Source organism: Molothrus ater, chromosome 3 (assembly GCF_012460135.2).
Source record: "Molothrus ater isolate BHLD 08-10-18 breed brown headed cowbird chromosome 3, BPBGC_Mater_1.1, whole genome shotgun sequence".
Taxonomy (NCBI): Eukaryota; Metazoa; Chordata; class Aves; order Passeriformes; family Icteridae; genus Molothrus; species Molothrus ater.
The window spans coordinates 75,060,252-75,073,534 of record NC_050480.2 but is presented as its reverse complement, the minus strand read 5'-3'; positions in this window follow the sequence as shown (position 1 = coordinate 75,073,534).

Here is a 13,283-nt window from a genome sequence, read left to right as displayed (position 1 = left end):
AGTGTTTCATCTGAGATGTCAGGGGCAACCTAGCTCCAGTTCCATGGCATATACTCTGCATTTCTCAAGCAGGTTATTGAGCAGAAACTGCAAAACCTCCTGAAGGCAGCTTTTCTCACAGTGGTTGCCCCTTATTCATAAGCATTTACATTAGTGATGCTGCATTCTGTTTCACAGGAAATTACATCTGCTAGATTTTGGCTTCTTCAGAGACCTTTCCTTTCCCATTATTTACCTATAGTGAATCCATCTTCCACACCATTCCCAGTCTCAGGTTTCCGAGAAGTCTGTACCCATCCAATACAGATATTAAAGCTAGATGCAAACTAAGGTTGCTAAAGGTTTCAGATTTGAAGGAGTTCTGAAAGACCCTTTTGCTCACCTTGCCAGAAGATGTTCCTATTCAGAGAGACTTTAAATGATAGTTTGAAACATCTGGGGTTTGTATTTAAAAATACAGCAATGCTGTGTACTTTTGAAAAGATTTAGGGATATGTTGGCCTTGTGTTGTGAGACAGGCGTACATGGAAAAACATTTATTTGTAGGGTATTTAGATGGTGGCTTACAGCAATTCTATGAAGGTTGGTTCCAAGAAAAAATAGAAACTAAGGGAGACAGAAAGAAAGCAAGAAAAAACCAAAACTCTCTTCAGTGACCATCTGGGAAGAGAAGCAATTGTCATCCTCAAAAAGCATCTTCCATGGGCTCCTCTCCAGCATACAGGCAAACCCTATCCACCCTTTTCCATAGAGCTCTATGATTTTCACCAGGATCCACTCAATCCTCCTACTGCTGTTGGTTTCTGTTGCTGTTACTGCTGGCTGGAGCATGCTTTCACCTGGGCTGCTGCTGCACACTACATCATGGAAAAGGTATGCACTTGTGTATTATTGGGTCCCCATAGCACAACTCAAAGGCTACAAGGGAAGGACAGGGAAAGGACAGAGAAAATAATTATTTGATTCTGGGAGAAATTTGTTTCTTAAGAGAGCTGACCATAACAATGCTGTCAGGGTTGGGAGGAATAAGGCCTTGAGAATATTAACATGAGAATAACATCATGAGAGCAACAAGGGACAATCTCTGCCACAGGAAGCTGGCTGAAACACTGCAGGGCTTCAAGGCAAAGGCAGGCTACAGAACTGCAGCTATAAGTGCCCTAGAATTATAAAGGTGAAGGTATCTAAGGCACTGAGCAACATTTCTGATCTTGAAAGGTGTTATGTTGCTAATTCCTCTCCATGGCTTCACTCTTTACATTTCCTCTTATAAGTGACTGCAGTCTCTTTTCCTCGCCTCCTCTGTCTGCTGTTCTCCCTCTCCTTCTGTTACAACCTTTCTGATGATTCTTTCAAGACGCTGTCTCCCATGACTAGCACATACACATGCCCTGCAGCCAAAACCCAAGTACTTCTGCTTTGCATGGACAAGTACTTTCTTCCTTGCCTTTACTGGACACTGTAACACAGAAATAGCTCACCTCTAATGACAAAAACCTCCTTTTTGCCTTCCTAATTCTCTGAGCAGCAAAAGTTATTTTTCCAACCTATTAAATAAAACACATCTGCCAGCTCTGGAGCCACCTGGCAGAGCAGTCCCTGTTCTCTCTTTATGGCCCATTTAGTGATAATGAGACGTAGTGACATATGAAATGCCACAATACCCTGTCATTACCCATTACTGTGTTTATCCTTGCAATAACTTTGTGATATCTAATAAACTGTTTGTGTAACATTAATACCCTGGTAAATTCCTGGAAGTTTTCTACTCAAGTTGTCTACATTAAGTTCCTTTATAATCAGGGATATTATAAAAATATGTACTTATGATAGTTCCATCTTCTATAGCATTTGACACTGTCCTGTATGAAATCTTTGTCTCTAAACTGGAGAGACATGGATCTGATAAATAAAACACTTGGTAGATAAAGAATTGGCTGGAACTGGATGTGCTCAAAGATTTGAGGTCAATGGCTTGATGTCCAATGACAAATGAGATTCCTCAGAGGTTGTTATTGGGACAGGTGCTGTTTAATATCTTTGTCAGTGACAGGGTCAGTGGGATTGAGTGCAGCCCCAGCCAGTTTGCCAATGACACCAGGCTGTGTGGGGTGATCAGCATGCTGGAGGGAAGCGATGCCATCCAGAGGGGCCCTGACAGGCTTGAGAATTGGGCCCATGCAAGAGTTCTGGATTTCAACAAGGCCAACTGCAAGGTTCTGCATCTGGTTTGGGGCAATCCCAAGCTCAGAGAAAGTTTAGGCAGAGAATGGATTGGGAGCAGCTCTGGGAAGAGGGATTTGAGATTGTTGGTGGATGAGCAGCTCACCATGACCCAGCCATGTGCCCTTGCAGCCCAGAAAGCCATAAATGTCCTGGGCTGCACACAAAGCAGCGTGGGCAGCAGGTGAGGGAGGAGATTCTGTCCCTTTGCTCTGCCCTGGTGACACCCCACCTGCAGTGCTACATCAGCTCTGGGGGCCCCAGCACAAGAACGACGTGAACCTGTTGGATACATGTCTAGAAGAGACCACAAAGATAATCAGAGGATGGAACACCTCTCCTATAGGGCTTCTCTCTCTGTAGACAGCCTGAGAGTGTTGGGGATGTTCAGCCTGATGAAAAGAAGGTTTAATATCTAGGGAGGCCTTACCATCCCTTCAAGAACTGAAAGGTACTACAAGAAAGCTGGAGAGGGACTTTTTACAAGGAATGTAGTGATAGGACATTTGTTGAAATCCAGAACTCTTGCATGGGGAATGGCTTTAAATTGGAAGAAGGCAGGTTTATATTGGAGAGGGTATGTTTACATTGGATATTAGGAAAGAATTCTTCACTATGAGAGTGTTCCAGACCTGAGGACCCAGAAGTAATATATTCCATTGGCACGTGGATTTTGGTGATATGGGAGGCAGTACTTCTCCAACACATAAATCTGAAACGTCTTAGAAATAGGGTTCTGCAAAAAAACCTGAAATAGCTGTCTCAAGAGGCTGGAAGCAACAATTTTGTTGCTAGCAGTTATTATGTACTATTTATGGTAAGCAACTTTTTAAGGACTGAAGTGCAGATTGTGGTCTGTTTGTTATCCCTAATAAAACCAAATATAGGAAAAGACAGTCCATAAGGACACAGATTTTAACAACAAAATAAAAAGACCAGCAACATATCAGGTGTGATGGAGAAAAAGAAATAACTCTGTAGTTAGTGCTTTAGCTTGTGAAAAATGTGCAAACAAATGCCAGGAGGAAGAAATTGGATAGCACAATAAAGAAGATTAAAGGTTCTGGGGGAAAAATCAAGTAAGTGGAGCATGAAAACACAATACTGGTAATTAATACAAGTAGGCACAGGTGAAAAAAAGCTTACAGGGGAAAAGAATACATAAGTCACTCAAGCTGTGCAGAGCTAGAGTGCAAATGAAAATTCAGTTGCTAACACAAGGAAAGGAAAAATCAAACTGCGGCTGGAGGAGCTCGAGAAGTGCATTGACAGCACAACTGCGAGTAGGCAGATCTAAACGACGGATATATCTTCCTTTCTCTGGGAGGTCATGCAAGGACACTGCAAAGAAAATGGAAAACAACAAGATCTTCAAGAAAATATAGAAAGGAACACAAAACCACTGAGAGCCCAGCCTATTGATCATAAATTTCTAGAAACCATGGAGCCCATAAAAATCATGGACAAAAAAAAATATTACTCTTATTGAAGACAAAATTTAACTGTTCTGAAAACAACCAGATGACATGTTATTAAAAAGCTGAGAATTTCCTTTTTTTCACTCACTCACCTTTTTTTTCTTTCTGCAGGCACAAGCCTCCTTCTCATCTAAACAGAAAATAAAGTAATTTTGCTCTTCCCACTTTTGTAAAAAATGGCTGAGCAAGAAAGGCAAAACAGTATTACTCACAGGAGATATTATTTCTGCAATAATGTAGGGAAATCAGTTTTTCTTGTGAATCTAATTCAACCAAGGAAAATGTCAAAATTTACCTTTGATTTTGGCAGGCATTTCTGAATAGTGACTGTGTGGAATTGTTCTGTGTTTTCCCCTTTTGAAAAGGTCTCTTCAGCACTTAACCAAATGAGGAGAGGAATCAAATTTATTTATGGAACTCCCGGTGGCTCCTATTTTTTTTTAAATCATTATTGCATCTTAAATATCTGCTGTCTGTATTAGCCTCTATCTCTTTCTGTCTCTTAAGAAACACCTTATTTGCAATAAGGTAAGCTCAAGAATCACTTGATTTTAAAGAAAATTATTAATATATTGTGATAATTATTGATGTAGGATGTCCATGTTTAAATACTTGTACATCAACTGAATCAATGTGGCTACAGGAAAATGCCTTAAAGCATTTATTCATTCTGTGCAGTGAAGCACATAAGAAAATGGAATTTTAATGACAAACTGCTTTAAACAGTAAAGAGAGGAAATCCAAACTGTCATTTAAGTAGACTTTCACGTGAAAAAATACTATAGTAATGCATGGGAAGGCTGCTGCACAATTCCCATCTGATACATATATTTTCTGAGATGCAGCTGACTTAATATGACACTTGGCAAAAAACCAGCAAACTATTTAAATAATCATCTAAATAGTTTCAAGGATTTTAATTAGAAGAAAATAAATGGAATAAAGCATGTTCGTAAACTGAATTGTATCACATAGTAATATTGTATTTCATTTCAGTCTGCTGTTTTTGACACTGAAATTGTAATCAGACATTGAAAGTAAAATAGCACCTTCATTGAATATGTTAAGTTCAATATTGCAGCTATTTTTAAGGTTTATTTTCAGAAGAAATGCAAAATAAGCATCTACTTGTCACCTGTGCAGTGCACCTACTCTGACATTTTGGTGTAAGAGTTTAATTTCTAATTACAGGGGCCATGCTCAGCTTGGACGACAGCACAGCTGAACGAAGTAAGGTGACATCACAATCAATTTTAATTCTATGAGTTAATTAAAGCCTTGAGCTCCCAAGTGCATGCCAGGCAAGGAATGTGACAGCAAAATTTGTGAGAGCTGTGCTGGATCTCTGCTGCAATCTGGGACACAACAGAAAAATGGTTTTCAGACAGGGAAACACAGCAGACACGTCATGTCCTTGTGTCTTTACAGAAACATTTAGAAAGGGGATTCATTGCACATGAAAGGGGAGCTGTGAGATTTGGTTTATGTCATTATACTGCCATGATATAAACCAGCTGTGAGGGAATCTGTGTGAAAGCAGTATTTAAGATTAGGAAAGCTAATTGGTGTGCGTGCAGCACCTAACATGGAGACCACAGTATATATCAGATGTTGTAGCAGAGCAGCAAGCTGGTTCTAGCTCAGTTTTATCATTTTCAAATCTATAATTTTCATTTCTAGACCAGCAAATTTTCTTTTTTGGAGACCACAGAATTTTCTTTTTAAGGTTTCTTAAGATATTTCTTTCATCTATTGTAAAACATACATTTTATTAATTTTGACATGTTTAATCAGTCACACAGCTCTGACTAATCACCATTTGTTGAATAATTTTTACATTACTAACTACTCCATTAATTTTCCTGGGTGATTGGAAGGTGCAATGAAAAATTTTACAAAGGGCTGCCCTATTACTAGTTCAGCATGTTGACATATTCAAATCCTATAAAGCTAGGGAACACTTCTTCCAGAGTTTTAGAGCAGTCTCTATAATATTCTATTTATATTATTACATAGCTCTTATCACTGTGGCATCTGACTACTTCCCAGGCCCCTGTTATGTGATACAGCTACCTTATTTTGTTGGAATGCTCTTAGACAATTTTGCTGCTTGGAAGAAATGGAAGAATGCTATTTTGGGGTTATTTGAAACTGCCTGTGTTTATTTTTAGCTGGAGAGGTGCCTCTTGCACAGGGGAAAATGATGCTTTGAAGCAATTCTTCATTCCATCAAGAGCTTATTGTGTAACTAACTGCAGACCATTACAAAACTCAGGGCCTAAATAAATACCTGCTCTATAGACTGGGTCTGAATTTTGCCATGTCCTGAAACCAATCCACTATGAAAGATTGAACTGTTCATAGCCGTGGAGAAATATTAGGTCTTCACTGACAGAAGCCATAGAAATCTTGGGGGAAAATAAATTACTGGTCTTGTTCTAAAGAGGTCAGAAGTAAGAACTGGTAGTTGGAGTCACAATAACAGATCATCTCTTTGAGAAAATTAAGGGAGAATTATTAATAAAGACACACTAAAAAGAGGGTGAAAATGTTTGCATTAGACATTAGCAGCAAAAATGTGAGAAAATTTGCATAAGGTACACTGGCAAATTTCCAGTGATAGCTTTTTGTTTAAAAGCTATTCATAAAGAATATGTGCTTCTACATTTGCACATATATCACATATATCACATAGCTGTTTTACTCAGAAATTTGATGGTGTTCTGTCTCAGAAATTTGACTGAGAATACTTTTATTAATGAATAGTTTATAAGCAACACCCCAAGATTTAGCACTGTGTGACTCTTTCCACACAGATGTCACTCTGGCTGATGCTTCTTTGGAGTCTAGAATTCAATAATTCTGTCTCTGTGTCTCTCTGCCAGACAAAAACTGCAAAAATTATGGAAATATGAGCTTTTATGATGTATTTCTAAATGAGTGAAGAAACAGCAGTCTTATGGAAAATAATCATCAATAAAGAAAGTTTCCAGAAATAAGACTTATTTTCTTTATGTTAATTTATTTTGCCTTGAGCCAAACAGTTCCACAAATCAATTTCATCATCAGTAACAGACACAATCATCAATAAGCTAAATAGCAGAATTTGTAAGTATAAATGATCCGATCTGGAATAAGTGAAGAAATATGGCAATAAGTTCCAAGAATTCAGTGGTTCCTTGCAGAGTTGAAAAGGTACCAAAAACCCTCCCTGACACTACCTAATCTAGTATTAGTGTCCAAATCTTGAAAAGCAAGTGTTGGAAGACATTTTTAACCACTGTCCCTATCCCATATAGGCATTGTGTCAGAGCCATGTATAGCCATTGTCATAAAACATAAAAGCAAGTTGCAGGTATTATTGAGCACCCTTTCCCAAATCCAGGGCTGCACTCTCTTCTGAAACAGCTGTTGAAGCCAGGTCAGCATTTGGGAACACATCCATGAGGAGTGATGTCAGCACAGTCTCCCTGCCATTGCCAGAGTCAATCTGCTCAGAACAGGTCTTGCTGACCCTGGCTGCTTTTGCCTGTTTGGTCAGGAAGGAGTTTTAAAAACTGAAATGATGCCCCTTAAGAATTGCTAAAGTTACAAGTGAGATACTGAATTTTCCTCTTGTTCCACCCACTGCCCAAAGCAAAAGGAATGACATCCCCTCGCTGGTATGTGTCACGGTGTGCTCCAAGAACTGTGCCATGCACACCCACAGTTACATTTCATCACACCTTGAGCAGATAGATTTCATCATACAGGAGTCAAACACCTTGTAGCTTCTTAGCTTTCTTTGTCCCAGTGCTGCCATGAACCACAAGTTTTTTTGTAAAACCCTGCAACGCACTTGTAAGCAGAAATACTGTCCTTCACTTGCCAACAGTCACAGCTCTTGGTGGTCACTGCTCTGAGCTTGATATTTTCAGAGTCTCAAATGTCCTTGATACAGCAGACCCTGAAAAGAACCTCCACCAAAACTATAGTTATGTCTCTACAATCCAGAGGAGAGTTGCCAGTAGGGTATCACCCCATAATACATAAGACCAGAAAGTGGACAAAGGCACTTCCCTCCTGTCCTTTCAAAGCAGAGCAGAAAGGGCAGATAGAGAATGGAGAAGAGAAGCTGAAAGAACAAAGGCAATTCCAAGCACTCACAGTCACTGCCTGCACTGGTGGTCCCAGGAAGGCTTTCAGACAGATTTCTTCCAGGACCCCTGTGAAAATGGCCTCAAGGGTGCTGCTGCCAGAGCCTCTTCTCTGCTTTTCTATCCAGAGTCCCTGGAGATGCTGAGAACAGTTAGCCTGTTTCTTTTCCTGTATAGAATTGCAATTTATTGCTATAGTCCTAAGCTATAGCTAAATGTACATTGAACATACACTATTTTGCAGCAAATACTATAACCACTCCTGCCTCCTCTTGCCTGATCAATTCTGTTTTTTTAGAAAACAAATTAACTTTGAATTCTTCTGGAGACTGAAGGAAGTGCTTGTGCTTGGAACAAAAGATGCTTTTCCATCACAGCAAAGACACAAATAAATAACTGCAGCTTGGTTTCCCTCCCCCAGACACCAGCTTAGAAAAGAAGAGGTTTGTTTTTCTTCAGCATGAAAAGCAAACCCATAAATAACCTATTGAAAGGGATGTCTCCTCCTTTAATGTTGAAAAATGGTTTATATATATATATTGTATCTGTGGTTTTATTATCTTTCTCCCATCTTTTTTATCTCTCTTAAAGGACCTCTGAGCTCACTTAAAAAGAGTGAAAAAAAGTCACAAAGTGACAAGTCCAGTTTTGTTAGGAATCCTGTCAGTCCCAATCCAGAAGGAGGTGATGAAAGAATTTGGGCCACTTCTGTTCTTTTTAAATTCTATAAAAAAAGTCAAAGCACCTGAGTGCAAAGGCTTAATAGGCATAAAGCTGTAGCTTACAAAACCTTCCTAAAGATTTTCTGCTGATACTTGCTGTTAAGCAGTTAAGTTACATAGTAACAATGTAAACTTTGTACTATTTTTGCATGAAAAATGCCCAGGATGAAAAGCCTTTTTGGCACAGAGGTACAGCAACTAAACTTATTCAGCCCAACATGGGTAGATTCATCTTAGTTTTTATGCTATAAGAAAATAATTTTGTCAAGTGGCCTATAAATATGTAGAAAGAATAAATCCTGGAAGAAAAGGTACCACCACAAAAAATTCTAGTTTTCATTTCCTAACTAAAAGCCTGAAAGATCTGTGTTTTTTCATATTTTTCATTTTCTTTTATCACTTCTAACACATGGGACAAGTAGCAAGATCTCACTGTTCTTCCTAAGGGAGCAGTTCTATTGTGAAAAAAAAAAAGATCTCATGAAAACAGCTTTGGTCCTTGTTCACATTTTTATACTTCACAGGGCTCCACAGCTTGCATGCTGTCAGCAGTGAATTCCTCTCACCCTCTTTGCTAGCAGCCTCCTGGAATTCAGGGAACGACTGAGAGTTTTCAACTTGATAGGATGGAGAGAGCTGATAAGAACAGAGCTTTTAGTTCCTCCAGAACCAGTGACCAAGCCTTTTGTTCTTCTCAAGCCTCTCTTCCACACACATTCTGTCAATCTGTTTTCTAAATTTGCTTAAGAGCTGTGTTAGTGTCTGAACTCCAGCTCTCAGACTACAGGTCTGCAAGCACAAAGGCTACTCCTGTCTCTGTCCCTGGGCTGAGACCCCCTGTCCCCAGGGAAATACAAGCAATCCTGTGGAACAATTTTTATGCCAGCTTTATCCCACGAGCTGTCAGAAACATAGTTTGACAACTCCTGCAAGGAATTATGAAGATGAGTGTGCTGAAGATGATTCACAATACTCCTCTCCAGCCCTCCTGTGCACGAGGGAGAACATGTTGCCCTTTTCCCAGCAACTTTTGCAAATTGCACTTGTCCCAGAATGTCCCACCTGGGTTTTGGCACAATCCTTCTCCCACACTGTCTTCAGCCAAGATGGCAACCTCTTGGCAGAGGTTCTGTGTGCACAATATGTTCTACAACATTCACTTCACAGACCTCCTCTAGTTCTGAGTATGGCACCACTTCGCTTTCACCACCAGCCCTGCTTTGCTTCTTTACACTTCTAACAGAATTCAACATATTCCTGGTTCCTGGGTGATAAAGATTGCCTTTTGGGTTTGGGTAGCCTGAGCTTACCCAATATGTTTATAATAAATGGAGTTCCAGCTTTCTGAGAAAATAGAACATAAAATTCCTTTCCATCTGCATAATCCTTCACAGTTACAAAAATATTTTTTGTTTTAGAAATTATAAAAATAATTTAAAGTAGTAGAAATTATTGACAGAGCATTTTCAGGTAGTCTACCTTCAGTCTCCTACCTCATTCTCCCAGTGTTTTATATATACACATCTCCTTTTTTAATGACAATTTTGCAGTTTGTTAAATAATTATGTGTAACTCAATTTGTTACACACATTAGAGTTATGTGTAATAGGAGTTTCTTCACAGAATAGACGATAATATGTACTGTTAAATGGTGTAATATTGTTACAGAATAGTGCAAACAAGCTGTTGAGCAGTTTAAGTCCTACATCTATTCAAATTCCATAAGGTTGTGATCAGTGGATCCCTAATGTAATCATTAGAGTATTTTATCTGTTTGTTACCTACACTTTTAATGCAGTTTGACTGCTCCTATTTTTTCCAATATAAAACAAACCAAAACTTTTATTCCAATATCTTTCTGAAATGTAGATTTCATACAATAGAAAACCTGTGGATCACCAGTGATGACAAATCCTTAGCTGAAACACTGTCCCAGTTCAAGGGCATAAAAAGACTGAGCGTCCCAGTTTGCCTGGCTTTGCAGTGCAATCTGTTACTCCCTTTTCTGAGAACAGAAGTGCTTCCTGACCTTTCGTACTTCCTGAATTGTCAGTAAAGTTTGAAGAAATGGCCTCTGCAATGAATGATAAATTTAGCTATTTTGTCTCCAGCAACCACTGTTAAATCTGTCAGAAATTTTCTTGGTTCTGGAAAGGTTTGTTGCACTTTTTCAGCATAGTAGAATTGATTAAAAAAACAATCCGTTCAACATGGCTTTGGAAATTAATCATACTGAATCTACAAAAAACGGCATGTAAGTAATGTACCTAAATCATAGCTGAAGCACCACGATCATGCATCATGTATTTAACCAGGCACCCCAGGTCTAAGCAGGAGGTATCTAAAGGTAAATGTTCAGCCAGGTTCAGCACCTGCTGCAGAGCCAAGGAGTTCTGGTAGTTCTTGCTTTTTAGTCTCATTTCTCATTTGTTGTTTCTGAAATTGCAAGGCCAAGCTCATAAAATCTGATGTACTGTATTGCCAGAACTCTTTGTTAAAACAATGAAGTTGTCTAAATTACCATAAGTGATAAAAAGCATATTTGCAAACCTCTGCCGAAAGAACTCAGATGAATCTATTTTCCACTGAGCTGAGTGCAAATCTAGCAATCCACAAACTAAAGTCTCCTCCTGTGTTTTTTTGAGATAGGATTTTTTCCTCAAACATATGGGTTTAATTGGGACATATTAAATTCCTGCATAAGGACTGTATAGTCATATAACTGATAATTTGATTCACAACTTTATAGACATAACAGTTTACATTATTAGAGCACATCAGGGATTTTTCAGGATCAAGTTCTAAGCTACAAGGATAATGAAATTAAAGATATTTTTAACTTTTTCAACAAAACATGGAGAACCTCGAGATTTTCAAATATTGCCTTGATACTGTTCAGTTAAAAGCCTAAAAGTTTGTTTCTGCAGGAGGAAGAGGAAAGACATTTCAAGACCAGTGGAGATTTACTATAAGGTAATGGGGGTTGGTTTTTCTTCATTGGTTTTAGGGGTTTTTTAAAAAGGGAAGCAAAAGAGCATTCCTAAAATAGCAAGGTTCTTTTAGACTATGGATTACTTTATCTTAAGAATGGTCAGTTTAGGGATCTCCATTTTTAGGACATCTCATTTTTAGGAGAGATTTTAAGGGGCATTTACTGTGTTCTCCACTTGGTTTGTTGAAAATATAAGACCTTACCAATGCACAGCCCAAAACTTTCATATTTACTTGATTTATTGATTCGCTTCTCCCCCTGGAATAATTGCATCATAAGATTTATTCTCTCTTTGTTTGTTTGACAAAGTCCAATATCTCACTCATCCTCACATCAGAGAAAGGAGTCAAATGTAGTCTGTTATGAAAGAAGGAGATGAAGGTTTCCAGTTTATAATATCATAACTGGGCATCATTCCCAGTTCATGAGCTAGCAGTATGGGCTTCTGAGCAGACTTTAGGTGCTGTAAATACTCATTTGTATTTGGAAAGACACTAAATATCCTTTGAAATATGCATGAAATAAATATTTTCCTCATGTTTTTTCATCTGTTCTCTGGATCCCAAAAACAGAAGTTTGTGTTTGGAAGGTGGCCATCCAAAATCCTTTGTGCATACATTAACTAAAAATTTATATTATTTCCTTAATGACTTAAAATCTATAATTTTCAGATGTTTTGTGAACATTAATGCCAGAGGTAAGAGCAAAGCTATTTCCTATTGTAGTATCTCAACCTAGTTTCAAGCTCTCATGGCTTAATCACACACAGAATCTTCCATAAACTTGCAGGACTTGAAAATAGTTCTTTCAACACTCACTTAACTAGAAAATAAGGAAAGTTGAAAAAGATGAAGTCCCTATTGTGGAAGAACATTAAAAGTTTTTTAAAAATGAGCTCAAAATCTGTTTATATATAAATATATAATAAATATAGATAAATTTTTTAGATATATAAATATATATAAATCCCACAAATTTTAGCTTCTTTTCTTAATTTTGCAAACTGTTTAGAGTTCTTAATGCTGACAGTTCTCATGAAAAAAAAGTATCTAGACACAGAACAGAGTATACCCTGGAGAAACGATTTTCAAATACATACTAAATAAGATCCTGCCTTCAAAGAACCTAGAAGAGTTGAAGAGGAAGAGAAATAACAATAAGAATATGGTTTAGACTAGTTCAGATGCATAGTTTTCAGCAAGTAGCAAACCACACATTTCCTAGTTATCCTTAAGGTGGTCCATAAATCATTTTTATCTCTGTGTCACCTGTTTTTCTGAGGTGCTCAAAGTCATGTGATAAAGCAGATAAAAACACAGAGACACCCTCAATTTGTACCCTTCCTATAACCCTTCAAAATCTATTACCCAGAGTGACAAGAAATGTAAAGTTTGGGGCCACAAAGCAATACCACCATTTGGTTAGCCAATTTCTGGATGGGCAGCCTCTGTGAAAAATCTTTTTTCTGCTCTCCTTGATTAAAGTTAATTCATGCAGCCCAGATGACTCTACAGAGTTATCAAACAGTCTATTTGTAAGGATCTGCTAAAAGCTAACATGAAATTGTCAGGAACAAACCATGTCAAAACAAACTAATTTCTTTCTATGACAGCATAAGAGGCCTCGTGAATGGGAGAAGAGCAGAGGATGTCACATATCATGACTTTAATAAAGCTTTGGACACTGTCTGACATGACATTTGCATAAGAGAACAAAGGCACTGGAGTGTGGG